Genomic DNA, 15,318 nt, shown 5'->3' with positions numbered 1-15,318 from the left:
AACATCTGAGGTCATCAGTCCCGTAGAACTTAGAACTAATTAAACCTAACTAACCTAAGGACATCACACACATCCCTGCCCGAGGCAGGATTTGAACCTGCAACCGTAGCGGTCGCGCGGTTCCAGACTGAAGCGCGTAGAACTGCTCGGCCACACCGGCCGGCGGTTTCTGCAGACAGGCTTCTCAGAGTCTAGAAAGGTCATTATGTCTGATCACGAAATATGTTCCATGATTCTATAACAAATCGAAGTCACTGAAATTGGCCGGTAATTATGTGCAACCGTTTTCCCCCCATTTTTATAGATTGCTATGACCTGGGCCTTCTTCCAGTCCCGTGGAACATTCCGTTGTCAGCTTACTCAGATATAATCATACCTCGCTACGATATATTTGCCTCACGGGGACGGTGTGAATAGTAATCATCACAAACATTTATTTATATGTGTAGGACATTTAAATAACCTACATAAGTTTTGGCCAAATTGAAACTTCCTGGCAGATTAAAACTGTGTGCTCGACCGATACTCGAACTCGGGACCTTTGCCTTTCGCGGGCAAGTGCTCTACCATCAGAGCTACTGAAGCACGTCTCACGGCCGGTCTTCACAGCTTTACTTCTGCCAGTATCTCGTCTCCTACCTTCATATCAGCGCACACTCCGCTGCAGAGTGAAAATCTCATTCTTGGTCAAATTGTTGGCACCATTTCAGTCCGGCTCGAAGCGACATTGCATTTGGTCCACACACTGTCTGAATTCCTCCTGCTGAATCAGTGTGTGATTTACACTTTTGCATATAAGAATCGTACTTTCCCACGTGTTTCAACTTTGGAGTACGTTACCGCGTCATTTCACTCTCACCACTTTGGTGCCATGTTATCCGCGGCACGGCAGAACTGCCTCTGCAGGAAACGCAGCTCATGTACTCTCTTCTGACAATGAGCCACTCTTTTTTGCCCAATGGTCTCATCATGGGACGACATGCGTAACTTACTTTCTGAAATGCCTTGGTACATCGCTAACTGAAACACGACTACAACGAAATTCTGTGAACCAACTGCAAACAGTCTTCTTGGACGGTGAAATGTTTCAAATATGTGTGAATTCCTAAGGGACCAAAGTGCTGAGGTAACCGGTGCCTAGACTTACACACTACTTCAACTAACTTAAGGCTAAGGACAAGACACACACCTATGGCCGAGGGAGGACTCGAACCTCCGGCGGGAGGGGCAGCATGATTCGTGACGTGGCGCCTCTAACCGCGGGGCCACTCCGCGCGGCTTCTTGGACGGTGATTCATTACCAAAAGTAGAACGAATCGCTTCGAAGCAATCTGGGTGAATTAGGCCTTTTAAAAATCATTAAATAATCAACAAATGAAATACTTCTTGTGAACTTTCCATTTTTACAAGATCTGTTTCATTAAGTGCCATACTCGGTCTGCCTCGTATTATTTGAACAATACAAATTACCTTTTCAAAGGCAAAAGTAATGTCATTCCTCAAGAACGCAATCTAACAGTCGTTTCTAAAAATTTTAAAGGCGGTCATTGTTTCAACTTACGACGAATTGTACAACACACAAATTATAGGTGCGATAGCAGCGCACGACTATTTGCATAGCGAACATTATGGTGTCGCTGAGACAGCGACGGACGGCTCTTTTGTTCAGTGTCCTCTGTGTTACAGGTGAAGGCCGTGGATGGCGACGTGGGCCGCCCTCAGGACGTGGTGTACTCCATATCAGGGCCGGGCGTCGCCCCAGAAGGGTCCGGCAGTGAGGGGTACTTTCGCGTTGATCCCACCACTGGAGACGTCTTTGTGCTCAAGGTAGGTCACTAAAGGAGACTCTTCTCAAACGGAAGGATGTACTATGTATTTAGATTATCGAAATGATACAAAATTCAGGACACACCTCACGTCCGATTGAGATACTTCGGAAAAATATTACCACTTTGAGCTGCTTGCAAAAGTCTGTATTTACACATCAGCATCGATCGACTGATCATCATCAGGTTCCTATATACCAATAAGATAATACATAAGTAACACTATTGGCTGAAACATGAATCTGTTGATTGATGTAAATCATTATCGTCGAGTGATAAAACCGTCAAGCAGGCACTGAAAATAAAAGTATGCTACAACACAGTGATGTGACTCAGTACATTTGTATAGAGTTATCGGTTATAGTATCCTAATACAACTTTTATCTTCAATCAATAAAAACTGTACTAGGTAGTGTACTCCATTCATGTTATAACTGTGGTCGGCGTTAGCGCTGTGAACAGATTGGCATCACGCAGAGCCGACTGAACAGCTGACCACTGTTTACTGGTAGAATCGAAGATGATCGTAGAGGTCTTCATACATCGATAGTGACTAGTATCTTACTATTAAAAAGCTGTGTGTCGTCTGCTACGATAAGTAGATGTGACAGTCTTAACAGATGTTAATGTGAATATGTGACATCTTATAACGTGTGTTTTGTCGTCAATGTTTACATCAGTTAAAAGATTCGTAAGAGCTTAAGCCAGTAATGTTACTTACGCATTATTTCATTTGGTATATACGAACTTGATAATGGTTAGTCGACCGAAACTGGATGTGAAAACAAAGTATTTTACCAGCGGCTCAAAGCTGTAACTTGACATTTTGTTACATACGTAAGAACAGTGGGGTACCAGCTCCTAAAAAAAAAATATTCAGATATTTCCATCAGTGCCTATGAAAACCACCCACCATAAACGCAATACCTAGTTAACCTTAGAGAGCTGGTCACTGTGCTGACATTATGCTTGACTTCTTTTTTTCCCTTTTTATTCCTTATCATTATTCAGTAAGCGTGTTTTTCTTAGACTATTTAGCTTTTCTTTGCAGCGCTTATTTTCAATTACTTTCCTATCGCTCTTTTGACCAGTTTTATCCAGCCCGTAATGAATTTCTCCCTTGTGCTTGTATCTCAGAGCAGCATTTACACCCAATGTCTTCAATTATTCTTTCGATATATTGCAACGTCTGTCTATCCCTTCAGCTTTTACCCTCTACAATCCCGTCTAGTACCATGGAAGTTACGAAGGTGAATCAAAAAGTGAGTTACACTTTCAAGTTATGGCCATTTATGGCACGTACACAAGGCACCACGGCTATGATAAGACACAATGTTAATATTTCACGGAACGGGTAAATAACTTTTGAATTTCGGATGTGTAGAAATCACCTCAGCCCTATGTAACCACCTCGACGTAACCACCCGGATACAGTTGCTTTCACCTTCTTATCGTTACGGAGACGTCGTCCACCGATATCCTGTTTCATCTTGCTGAATACATGATAACGCATGGCGCTAGGTCTGGACTGTATGGAGGACCTTGCCATAACTCCCGCTTGAATCACTGCAGCAGTTTTGGCATTTGGCGGGCAGAGTGCGGTTTGCGTTATCGTGCAACAAAGTCATACTGCAGCTCCATTTTCACCTCCGCTTTTCTTTGATTGCTTTACGTAACCGGTGCAACGTTTGACAATACGAGGCAAAGTTGATTGTCGTGCCATTCGGCATAAATTCCAAGTCCACCACATCCTCCACGCCAAAGAACGTTGTGGCCATCACATTTCCCGCTGAAGGTTGGATCTTGGCCTTCTTTCATTGTGTTGATGTGGTGTCCAGCCATTCCGTCGATGTTCTCTTTGTTTCGGGGATGAAGTAGTGGACCCAAGTTTCACCCCCTGTGATGATTCGCTGCATAAAATCGTTGCCCTCCACAGAAAACCGTTTCGAAGACGCCAGTGACTATTGGAAACGTTGTCCGTGTGAACAGCTGTGAGACCCATCTGGCACACAGTTTACAATATCCAAGCTGCTGTTGAGCAATGGAGATCACGATACTATACGTTCAACATGTTGGCAATATCCTTCAGTGTTAAGCGCCGATCCTTCTCTAATGATCACATTCACATAGTCAACATTTGCAACGGTACTGGACTATGCGGGCCTACAAGCGCGATATTCGTCATTGAGATCCGTGTGTCTGGCGTCAAACTGCTTACACCACTTTACAACACGTGGGCGACAGATTGCACGCTCATCGTCTAAAGCAGTGATTTCAACGTGAATGTCTGTGAAATTGAGCCGTATCGCTCACTGAAATCTGATCGCTGCACGCACCTCCAATTAGAGTGAACATCCAGTTGTTTAGCCATTGAGCCTAGTCCGCTCTATGCACTAGCGATGGGCGAACACGTTCATCCTTGGGAATTAATTCACTGGTGATCGTTCTTTTTTGGGAACCATTCCTTGTTCCTTATTCATCGTTCATTTTTGCGTGGTATACGGTTCTTATGAAAACTTTAAAATTTGTAGCATAGGCGACTGAAGGATGGAAGGCGCCAAAAGGGCGCACTTGCGTGTCCCCTGGAGTACAGAGTTTTTATTCATTACAGAATTCTGACACACTTGTAGAAGTAATTTCCGTGATTCTGCAAAACCTCTGGTTTATCCAACTGTATTGTTATGTGGTTGATGGCAGTGAAATAATATAAGGCGGTGCACGAAAACCTGGTCCCGAGTATAGACTGCTCGCCAATTACACACGATTTGTTGACCGCTACGAACAGAATAGACAAACACGCAATAATTAGGCAGTAAAGAAATAGCAAATACGCTAATGCAAAGAACAACTTCGAAACAATAGACGACGATTGATGGGCGACAGGGGCGACAGAGCAGTCTAGTACGAGGGGCCGATATTTTGTGCGCCACCCTGCACCACAGAAATAATATTGTGGAAGTCGTCATATTCTCTTTAAAAAATATGGGACCAGACACTCGATTATGGTGCGCGGGCTTCATTCAGTTGTAAGTCGGTCTGCCTTCCATAAGAATGAACATGCTGTTTTACATTAGATAAAAAAAACTGAAAATGGCCACTTGTATGCCGTACCGACTCCCTTTGCATGTGTAATAACAAAAAAACTTGCCTTTTTATAATTATGTCTTCTGCTGTTTATCGAAATAATGAAGTAAGCTGATATGCCCTTTTGTTACCTAGAAATACACTCCTGGAAATTGAAATAAGGACACCGTGAATTCATAGTCCCAGGAAAGGGAAACTTTATTGACACATTCCTGGGGTCAGATACATCACATGATCACACTGACAGAACCACAGGCACATAGACACAGGCAACAGAGCATGCACAATGTCGGCACTAGTACAGTGTATATCCACCTTTCGCAGCAATGCAGGCTACTATTCTCCCATGGAGACGATCGTAGAGATGCTGGATGTAGTCCTGTGGAACGGCTTGCCATGCCATTTCCACCTGGCGCCTCAGTTGGACCAGCGTTCGTGCTGGACGTGCAGACCGCTTGAGACGACGCTTCATCCAGTCCCAAACATGCTCAATAGGGGACAGATCCGGAGATCTTGCTGGCCAGGGTAGTTGACTTACACCTTCTAGAGCACGTTGGGTGGCACGGGATACATGCGGACGTGCATTATCCTGTTGGAACACCAAGTTCCCTTGCCGGTCTAGGAATGGTAGAACGATGGGTTCGATGACGGTTTGGATGTACCGTGCACTATTCAGTGTCCCTTCGACGATCACCAGAGGTGTACGGCCAGTGTAGGAGATCGCTCCCCACACCATGATGCCGGGTGTTGGCCCTGTGTGCCTCGGTCGTATGCAGTCCTGATTGTGGCGCTCACCTGCACGGCGCCAAACACGCATACTACCATCATTGGCACCAAGGCAGAAGCGACTCTCATCGCTGAAGACGACACGTCTCCATTCGTCCCTCCATTCACGCCTGTCGCGACACCACTGGAGGCGGGCTGCACGATGTTGGGGCGTGAGCGGAAGACGGCCTAACGCTGTGCGGGACCGTAGCCCAGCTTCATGGAGACGGTTGCGAATGGTCCTCGCCGATACCCCAGGAGCAACAGTGTCCCTAATTTGCTGGGAAGTGGCGGTGCGGTCCCCTACGGCACTGCGTAGGATCCTACGGTCTTGGCGTGCATCTGTGCGTCGCTGCGGTCCGGTCCCAGGTCGACGGGCACGTGCACCTTCCGCCGACCACTGGCGACAACATCGATGTATTGTGGAGACGTCACGCCCCACGTGTTGAGCAATTCGGCGGTACGTCCACCCGGCCTCCCGCATGCCCACTATACGCCCTCGCTCAAAGTCCGTCAACTGCACATGCGGTTCACGTCCACGCTGTCGCGGCATGCTACCAGTGTTAAAGACTGCGATGGAGCTCCGTATGCCACGGCAAACTGGCTGACACTGACGGCGGCGGTGCACAAATGCTGCGCAGCTAGCGCCATTCGACGGCCAACACCGCGGTTCCTGGTGTGTCCGCTGTGCCGTGCGTGTGATCATTGCTTGTACAGCCCTCTAGCAGTGTCCGGAGCAAGTATGGTGGGTCTGACACACCGGTGTCAATGTGTTCTTTTTTCCATTTCCAGGAGTGTATTACGTATTACATACAATGTAATTTTTATGTAATTTACGTAATTATAAAATACCTTTTAATTACGGGTCGTGGACGCTGAATGCAATACGAAAAGAACCAGAAGTACAGAGTTGAAGAAAGGCTTGGAACAGATCTAGAATGGGCTTGCGGTGCCAACGAAACGAACAACCCGATACTGATCTAACTAGGAGCAGTCGTTTCCCGTTTCCGGGAACTACAAGTAGAAAGGCGCGACCGTAGTGAACTATGCAAGACGGTTGCTTAGAATTCGTTCCTCGCTCCTTCCGTTCATCTTGGTGAACCGTTCCTTCGGACCCGTTAGTTCGCGAACGACCCATCTCCACGCACACAACGCGACGGGATACTACACCAACAGACCTATTGCACGTGTCAGCACATACTGTCGCGTGCTACACATGGGCCATGGTCACGACACAGCGTGATCTCGCGGTGACCTAGTATAACTTACTTTTGGATGCACACTCGTATTCTTTGATGTCCTATCATCTTATCACTTCTTCTTGTCAATATTTTCCACTTGTTGGTCTCCGCGATGATTATGTGGAGAAACTCCTCAGTTCGTATCTTATTTGTCAACCTAATTTTCAACATCCGTCTAGGCCTGTAGCATAATATCTGAAACGCTTGAACTATCTTTTTTTCCAGTTTTCTCACAGTCCATGGTTCCGCACAATGCTGTTCTCTAAACTCACATTCTCAGAAATTTCTTTCTCAAATTAAGACCTAATTTTAAGATTGGTACACTTCTTTTTGCGAGTAATGCCCTCTTTGCCTGTGCTAGTCAACTTTTTATAACCTCCTTGCTTCGCCTGTGACTTTTGATGTTAAGCAATCCTCGTCAGCGAATCTTATCACTGATATCCTTTTAAATCCTTTTAATACCACTCCTTATCCTGTCTTTTATTTTCGCCATTGTCTCTTCGGTGTACTGAAAGGGGCGAAAGACTGCATCTCTGTCTTGCACGCTTTTTAATCCGAGCAGTTCTTTCTTCGACTTCCATTGTTATTTTCCCTCTTGGTTATTGAACACATTGTTTATTAGCCGGCATTCCGTATAGCTAACTCCCATTTTTACAAAAATTGCGAACATCTTGCACCGTTTTACAATCTTTTTCTAGGCCGACAAAACCAATGTACGTCTCTTGATTTTTCTTCTTTTTTGTTTTTATTATAAAGAGCAACGTCAGAACTGTCTCCCTACTGCCTGTAAAATTCCGCTACTCTTCGATTTCTTTTCCGTTCTTCTGTATATTATTCTTGCCCTCAAATTCAGAGCACGAGCCGTGGAGATATGCAGTAGTTCTCGTATTTATCGACTCTCGCTGTCTTCTAGATTGTATAGATGATATTTTTGTCACAGTCTGATGGTAGGTCTCCAGACTCATAGATTCCACAAACTCCATTGGCCGTTTGGTTATACCTTTCCCAATGATTTTAGAAATTACAAAATCATGTTATCTACACCTCCCAAACGGCTGATAAACTGCGACTCTAAGGCTGAGTCCCCTATGTCCTCCATATCAACTTCAATTTCTTCTTCTATCACCTCAACAGACAGTTGCTCCCACTCGTAGAAGCCTCCAGTAGAGTCTTTACATCTACCACTATGTTGAATCAGTCCTTCCGGGGACGGTTTATTTTGGAGTTCTTCGCATTCTTCCTGCTTCCATTTCGCCTTGGTATCCATGTACTTTCTAATTATTCGACTCACAGTGATTTATATTGCTATATTCCTGTGTTTCCCTGAACCTTTTTTTTTTTTTTTTTTTGCTTTTCCTTATTTCATCGATCAGTTGAAGTACTTCTTCTGTTACCAAAGCTTTCTTCAGGATCGCCTTCCTTTTACCTATTTTTGTCAGCCCAATTTTTGTTATTGCCCTTTTTCAAGATGTCTATCCCTCTTCAACTGAACTCTTTTGTGGTCTTCACTATTACAGTATCTGCAGCCTCAGAAAATTTCAAACGCAGCTTCCTCCCATAGTACGAGGGTCACTCCAAAAAAAATGCACACTATTTTTGTAAAAATGCGGTTTTCATTATGCATGTGTGAAAGTTCACAGTGTGTAGATACATCCTTCCCGCTTGTTTTCAAACTTAGTTCAACCTGTACCCGTGAGTGGCGCCGTCACAGCATGTCTTCAAGATGGCTGCTACACTTGACCTTCGTCAGAAGCTACGTGCTGTCATAGAATACCTGTGCTGTGAAAATGAGACAGAGGGAAACATCCACAAGAGGTTGAAAAAGGTGTATGGAGATGTTGCTGTCGATCGCAGTACAGTTAGTTGGTGGGCAAGCAGGTTACGTGATGAAAGCGGGCAAGGCAATATTGAGGATTGTCCTCGTAGCAGGCCTCGTTCTGCACACATTCCACACAATGAGTAGAGAGTTAACGAATTGGCGACTGCTAATAGACGCATCACAGTTAACGAATTGTCACGCTACGTTGGGATAGGGGAAGGAAGTGTTTGCAGAATACTGAAAGTGTTGGCGCTAAAAAAGGTTTGTGCCAGGTGGGTTCCTTGAATCTTGACGGTGGCTCACAAAGAATCAAGAAAAACAAGAAAAACCATGGAAGCGATCACAAAACTCGGATGGAACACTGAAACACCCGTCTTACAGTCCTGACTTGGCTCCGTGTGACTATCATCACTTTTGGAAACTGAAAGACTCTCTTCGTGGAACAAGGTTTGAAGATGATGACTCCCTTGTGCACGCTGCCAAACAGTGGCTCCAGAATTTTACCGTGCGAGTATACAGGCGCTGGTTCCAAGATGGCGAAGGCAGTTGAGAGGGATGGAAATTATGCGGAGAAATGAAAATAGTGTTCCTAAAGGAGGTATCTACTCACTGTAAAACTTTCAAACATGTAGAATATAAGATGGATTTTAAAAAAAATAGTGTGCATTTCTTTTGGAGTGACCCTCGTATTTCAGTATCCCACTTCTTTCCACATTGATTCTTCCAGACAATTCTCATAAACTTCTGTTTACTAGTCATCATTACCAAATAGTGGATGAGTTAATAACTGCTCCTGGGTACGCCTTACAGTCCAATATCTAATATCACAATCTCTGTCTGACCATGATGTAATGCAGCTGGAATCTTCCCGTGTATCCAGGCCTTAGCAGAGAATACTTCCTCCTCCTTTCATTTTTTAACAGTGTATTACACGAAATACAGAGAATAAAATAGTTTCTGTAAAGCCGGCAAATTCTTCTGCGGAAAGATAAAATCTTAAACAGTAGTGATGGTCAGAATTATGGGTCATGTAAGGTTGGCTGGCGTATTAATCGTTCATAGTGTTTCAGATGCATAATAAGCAGTATGTACGTGTGGTAGGGAGCTCGGGGCAGAACGAGTTAGCTACACGACAACGGAATTAGGCTGTTTCCTCGTCTGGAGAAACTGTAACCTATTGTCACAGTCTAACATAACTGTCACGATATTCCATCTCGTTTTTGTTGCTCATAGCACAACAGCGCCCCAAGCGACCAGAAAGCGACACTTCTGAATATGTTATCGGACGAGTGTGAATACTAATGTTATACTGATCTGTAGCACAGTTTTTACAACAGGGAGCGTATGTAGTGCCATGAAAATAACTAAAAACCACTTCACATCTGTCATTATTCAGTTTCCTAAGGACCCTGGGAGGTACGAGATGGTACATTGCAGGATAGTTTAGTTACGATTCTCTTGTAACATACGGAACATTTACTGAATAACGTTGTTTTCCTGTAATAACAAAAAGTTGCTAGTAAACATTAGAAGACCTGACCTTTCGTAGAAATACATCGTGTATCTACCGGAAGAAGCAGAGTTTTATTCGTTACACTTTCAGCCAAAACGGTGAATGTGGAACGCAGGGAACCTATATGGAACGTAATACATACATTATTTAACGAATCAAATAAGCCACCACAACTGCAGTTGCAGGGAGAACTACACGGACGCGATAAATAAGTCGTCGAAAGCAATAAAACTTTTTCCCAACATAGAAGATAGCAATCCCACAATTGTTGCTAAATCTGGGTCACAAACGACAACAATCTTCAACAAATTCACTTTTTACCCAAAAACAAGCACACTTAGAAAAATTTTCGTATATTAGAAATTCCAGTAAAGCGTAAGAATGGGCGAATCATTGTTGTTGTTGTTGTTGTTGTTATTGTGGTCTTCAGTCCTGAGACTGGTTTGATGCAGCTCTCCATGCTACTCTATCCTGTGCAAGCTTCTTCATCTCCCAGTACTTACTGCAACCTACATCCTTCTGAATCTGCTTAGTGTATTCATCTCTTGGTCTCCCTCTACGATTTTTACCCTCCACGCTGCCCTCCAATGCTAAATTTGTGATCCCTTGATGCCTCAAAACATGTCCTACCAACCGGTCCCTTCTTTTTGTCTAGTTGTGCCACAAACTCCTCTTCTCCCCAATTCTGTTCAATACCTCCTCATTAGTTATATGATCTACCCATCTAATCTTCAGCATTCTTCTGTAGCACCACATTTCGAAATCTTCTATTCTCTTCTTGTCTAAACCATTTATCGTCCATGTTTCACTTCCATACATGGCTACACTCCATACAAATACTTTCAGAAACGACTTCCTGACACTTAAATCTATACTCGATGTTAACAAATTTCTCTTCTTCAGAAACGATTTCCTTGCCATTGCCAGTCTACATTTTATATCCGCTCTACTTCGACCATCATCAGTTATTTTCTCCCCAAATAGCAAAACTCCTTTACTACTTTAAGTGTCTCATTTCCTAATCTAATTCCCGCAGCATCATCCGATATAATTTGACTACATTCCATTATCCTCGTTTTGCTTTTGTTGATGTTCATCTTATATCCTCCTTTCAAGACACTGTCCATTCCGTTCAACTGCTCTTCCAAGTCCTTTGCTGTCTCTGACAGAATTACAATGTCATCGGTGAACCTCAAAGTTTTTATTTCTTCTCCATGAATTTTAATACCTACTGCGAATTTTTCTTTTGTTTCCTTTACTGCTTGTTCAACATACAGATTGAATAACATCGGGGAGAGGCTACAACCCTGTCTCACTCCCTTCCCAACCACTGCTTCCCTTTCATGCCCCTCGACTCTTATAACTGCCATCTGGTTTCTGTACAAATTGTAAATAGCCTTACGCTCCCTGTATTTTACCTCTCCTACCTTCAGAATTTGAAAGAGAGTATTCCAGTTAACATTGTCAAAAGCTTTCTCTAAGTCTACAAATGCTAGAAACGTAGGTTTGCCTTTTCTTAATCTTTCTTCTACGATAAGTCGTAAGGTTAGTATTGCCTCACGTGTTCCAACATTTCTACGGAATCCAAACTGATCTTCCCCGAGGTCAGCTTCTACCAGTTTTTCCATTCGTCTGTAAAGAATTCGCGTTAGTATTTTACAGCTGTGACTTATTAAACTGATAGTTCGGTAATTTTCACATCTGTCAACACGTGCTTTCTTTGGGATTGGAATTATTATATTGTTCTTGAAGTCTGAGGGAATTTCGCCTGTCTCATACATCTTGCTCACCAGATGGTAGAGTTTTGTCAGGACTGGCTCTCCCAAGGCCGTCAATAGTTCTAATGAAATGTTGTCTACTCCCGCGGCCTTGTTTCGACTTAGATCTTTCAGTGCTCTGTCAAACTCCTCACGTAGTATCATATCTCCCATTTCATCTTCATCTACATCCTCTTCCATTTCCATAATATTCTCCTCAAGAACATCGTCCTTTTATAGACCCTCTACATACTCCTTCCACCTTTCTGCTTTCCCTTCTTTACTTAGAACTGGGTTTCCATCTGAGCTCTTGATATTCATACAAGTGGTTCTCTTCTCTCCAAAGGTCTCTTTAATTTTCCTGCAGGCAGTATCTATCTTACCCCTAGTGAGATAAGTCTCTACATCCTTACATTTTCCTCTAGCCATCCCTGCTTAGCCATTTTGTACTTCCTGTCGATCTCATTTTTGAGACGTTTGTATTCCTTTTTGCCTGCTTCGTTTACTGCGTTTTTATATTTTCTCCTTTCATCTATTAAATTCAGTATCTCTTCTGTTACCCAAGGATTTCTATTAGCCCTCGTCTTTTTACCTACTTGATCGCCTGCTGCCTTCACTACTTCATCCCTCAAAGCTACCCATTCTTCTTCAACTGTATTCCTTTCCCCCATTCCTGTGAATTGTTCCCTTATGCTCTCCCTGAAACACTCTACAACCTCTGGTTCTTTCAGTCTATCCAGGTCCCATCTCCTTAATTTAGCACCTTTTTGTAGTTTCTTCATTTTTAATCTACAGTTCATAACCAATAGATTGTGGTCAGAGTCCACATCTGCCCCTGGAAATGTCTTACAATTTAAAACTTGATTCCTAAATCTCTGTCTTACCATTATGTAATCTATCTGATACCTTTTAGTATCTCCAGGTTTCTTCCATGTATACAACCTTCTTTCATGATTCTTGAACCAAGTATTAGCTATGATTAAGTTATGCTCTGTGCAAAATTCTACCAGACGGTTCTTTCATTTCTTAGCCGCAATCCATATTCACCTACTATGTTTCCTTCTCTCCCTTTTCCTATTGACGAATTCCAGTCACCCATGACTATTAAATTTTCGTCTCCCTTCACTACCTGAATGATTTCTTTTATCTCATCATACATTGCATCAATTTCTTCATCTGCAGGGCTAGTTGGCATATAAACTTGTACTACTGTAGTAGGTGTGGGCTTCGTATCTATCTTGGCCACAATAATGCGTTCACTTTGCTGTTTGTAGTAGCTTACCCGCATTCCAGTTTTCCTATTCATTATTAAACCTACTCCTGCATTACCCCTATTTGATTTTGTGTTTATAACCCTGTAGTCACCTGACCAGAAGTGTTGTTCCTCCTGCCACCGAACTTCACTAATTCCCACTATATCTAACTTTAACCTATCCATTTCCCTTTTTAAATTTTCTAACCTACCTGCCCGATTAAGGGATCTGACTTTGCACGCTCCGATCCGTAGAACGCCAGTTTTCTTTCTCCTGATAACGACGTCCTCTTTAGTAGTCCAGGCCCGGAGATCCGAATGGGGGACTATTTTACCTCCGGAATATTTTACCCAAGAGGACACCATCATCGTTTAATCATCAGAATCATTAGACTTCTCAAAAAAATTTTAAGTGTCAAGGGAGTTGCCTATGTTAATAAGAACAGACAACAGAAGTATATGCCTCTCAGGCACGAAATATGTGTTGATATTCTCTTACTTTCAGCTGAATAAGCTGCAAATACACAAATATTCGAAAGTACTTCTTCATAAATAAATTGTAGCTTATGTTATTGAGTCGGTGTGTTTCGGCTGTTTTTACAAGTACTTCGCGATCATTCATGTCTACTGGTTATTTACTAACACATGAATCGCAAAATATAACAACTATTTCGTTAATCAAGTAGGAAATGATTAAAAACAAACATTATCCTTACGATGCATGTGACTCTCTGCTTTCTCACCGCTTGGAGTGGTAGTGTCGCTCCAGCTGGCGAAAGGTAACAGCTTAAATGCCTGAGAGTGTCGTGACTGTATGCATTAGACTGTGTTATTGTAGTGATATGTTACTATGTCTCTGAATGGAATGGAAGGTGCGACAGCCACTTTAACATTTTGCTTGGAGTGCGACTTGCAAGTGAACGGGTGCCCTTCACATTACTATCTGGGTTTTCACCATGCAGGATAAGCCGTTAATTGTTAATTGGACGCCCTTAACTGACGTGCTGACACGTAATCTTAAACTTCATGCCATCCGCTGCACGTTACTTATATAATATGTTTAAATCCGTCCATCATTATGCTCCACAAAAGTTGCTATCCTGAAATGTGGACTTGGGACGCAACGTTCTGCCCTCTGCTTTTTGATGCAAGTATGTTACAAACTATATATTTCTTTTTTCTCCTTGATTTTCCAGATTGAACTTACATTAGAAAGACTGACGACTGTAATTGAATATTAAATCAATAGCAATGGATATTTCAGCCGCTTTACTTTTTAAACGCATCTAAGGAGTTTAACGTATCCAAATCAATATTGGAAAGATACATTCGTACTTGGTGTAAGGCAGCGGATAAAACAAACTTAAAACTGAATTGTGTTAACAAATTCATCGTCGAAAGACATCATAAACGGACACAAGGAAAATAACTTTTCTTTTATGGCCTAAAAATTTAGCAGTGCGTGTAGGAGACAACGGATTTTTATACATTCACTTTTAATATGTTCTTTTACACGAAACTATTGAAAATGAAAATAAAAAAGTTGTGTTACGATATAAAAATTGAATGTCATACATTAGAAATTAATACGCACTTTTACAGAGATGCGTTCAAAATTAAAATTAAACTGTCGTTTTACTATCTAATAACTTGAATGTATAGCAGATAAAAAAAACACGTTCGATATTAATACGTGAATCTATAGGCAAGCGTAAGATATGAAAATGAAATAGAGATTTCGGTGCACGAATTAATAACTAAATACAGACGAACAGTCACAGAACTGGATTTGCTATTACATAATTTTACAGGCTAGTGTGTAAAAATCAAATTTGTTTTATAATCTAAAAGTTAACATGTAAAGTATTAGGGTTTGTGTAGCTACATGCTGCATAGTAAGTGTACACAATACCTTAAATCCTTGTAAGGGTGAACAGTTTTGTACTGCTCTCACCATAGCTCTTTCTAACATTACTAGCAAAGCTTTTACGTATTTATCGACAGAACTGAAATACGTTATTTATTAAAACTTTTTCATCTGAGTGTACTCTCCGATAACGT

At 42.4% G+C, this 15,318-nt stretch overlaps 1 pseudogene; it reads left to right on the top strand.

Moving 5' to 3' along the window:
- The window catches only part of LOC126278794 (neural-cadherin-like), a 232,037-nt pseudogene that overhangs the window by 31,057 nt on the left and 185,662 nt on the right, over positions 1-15,318 (top strand).

This window comes from Schistocerca gregaria, chromosome 6 (assembly GCF_023897955.1).
Source record: "Schistocerca gregaria isolate iqSchGreg1 chromosome 6, iqSchGreg1.2, whole genome shotgun sequence".
Classification (NCBI taxonomy): Eukaryota; Metazoa; Arthropoda; class Insecta; order Orthoptera; family Acrididae; genus Schistocerca; species Schistocerca gregaria.
Note: the sequence above shows the minus strand (reverse complement) of the source record. Positions and strands in the feature narration are given on the sequence as shown.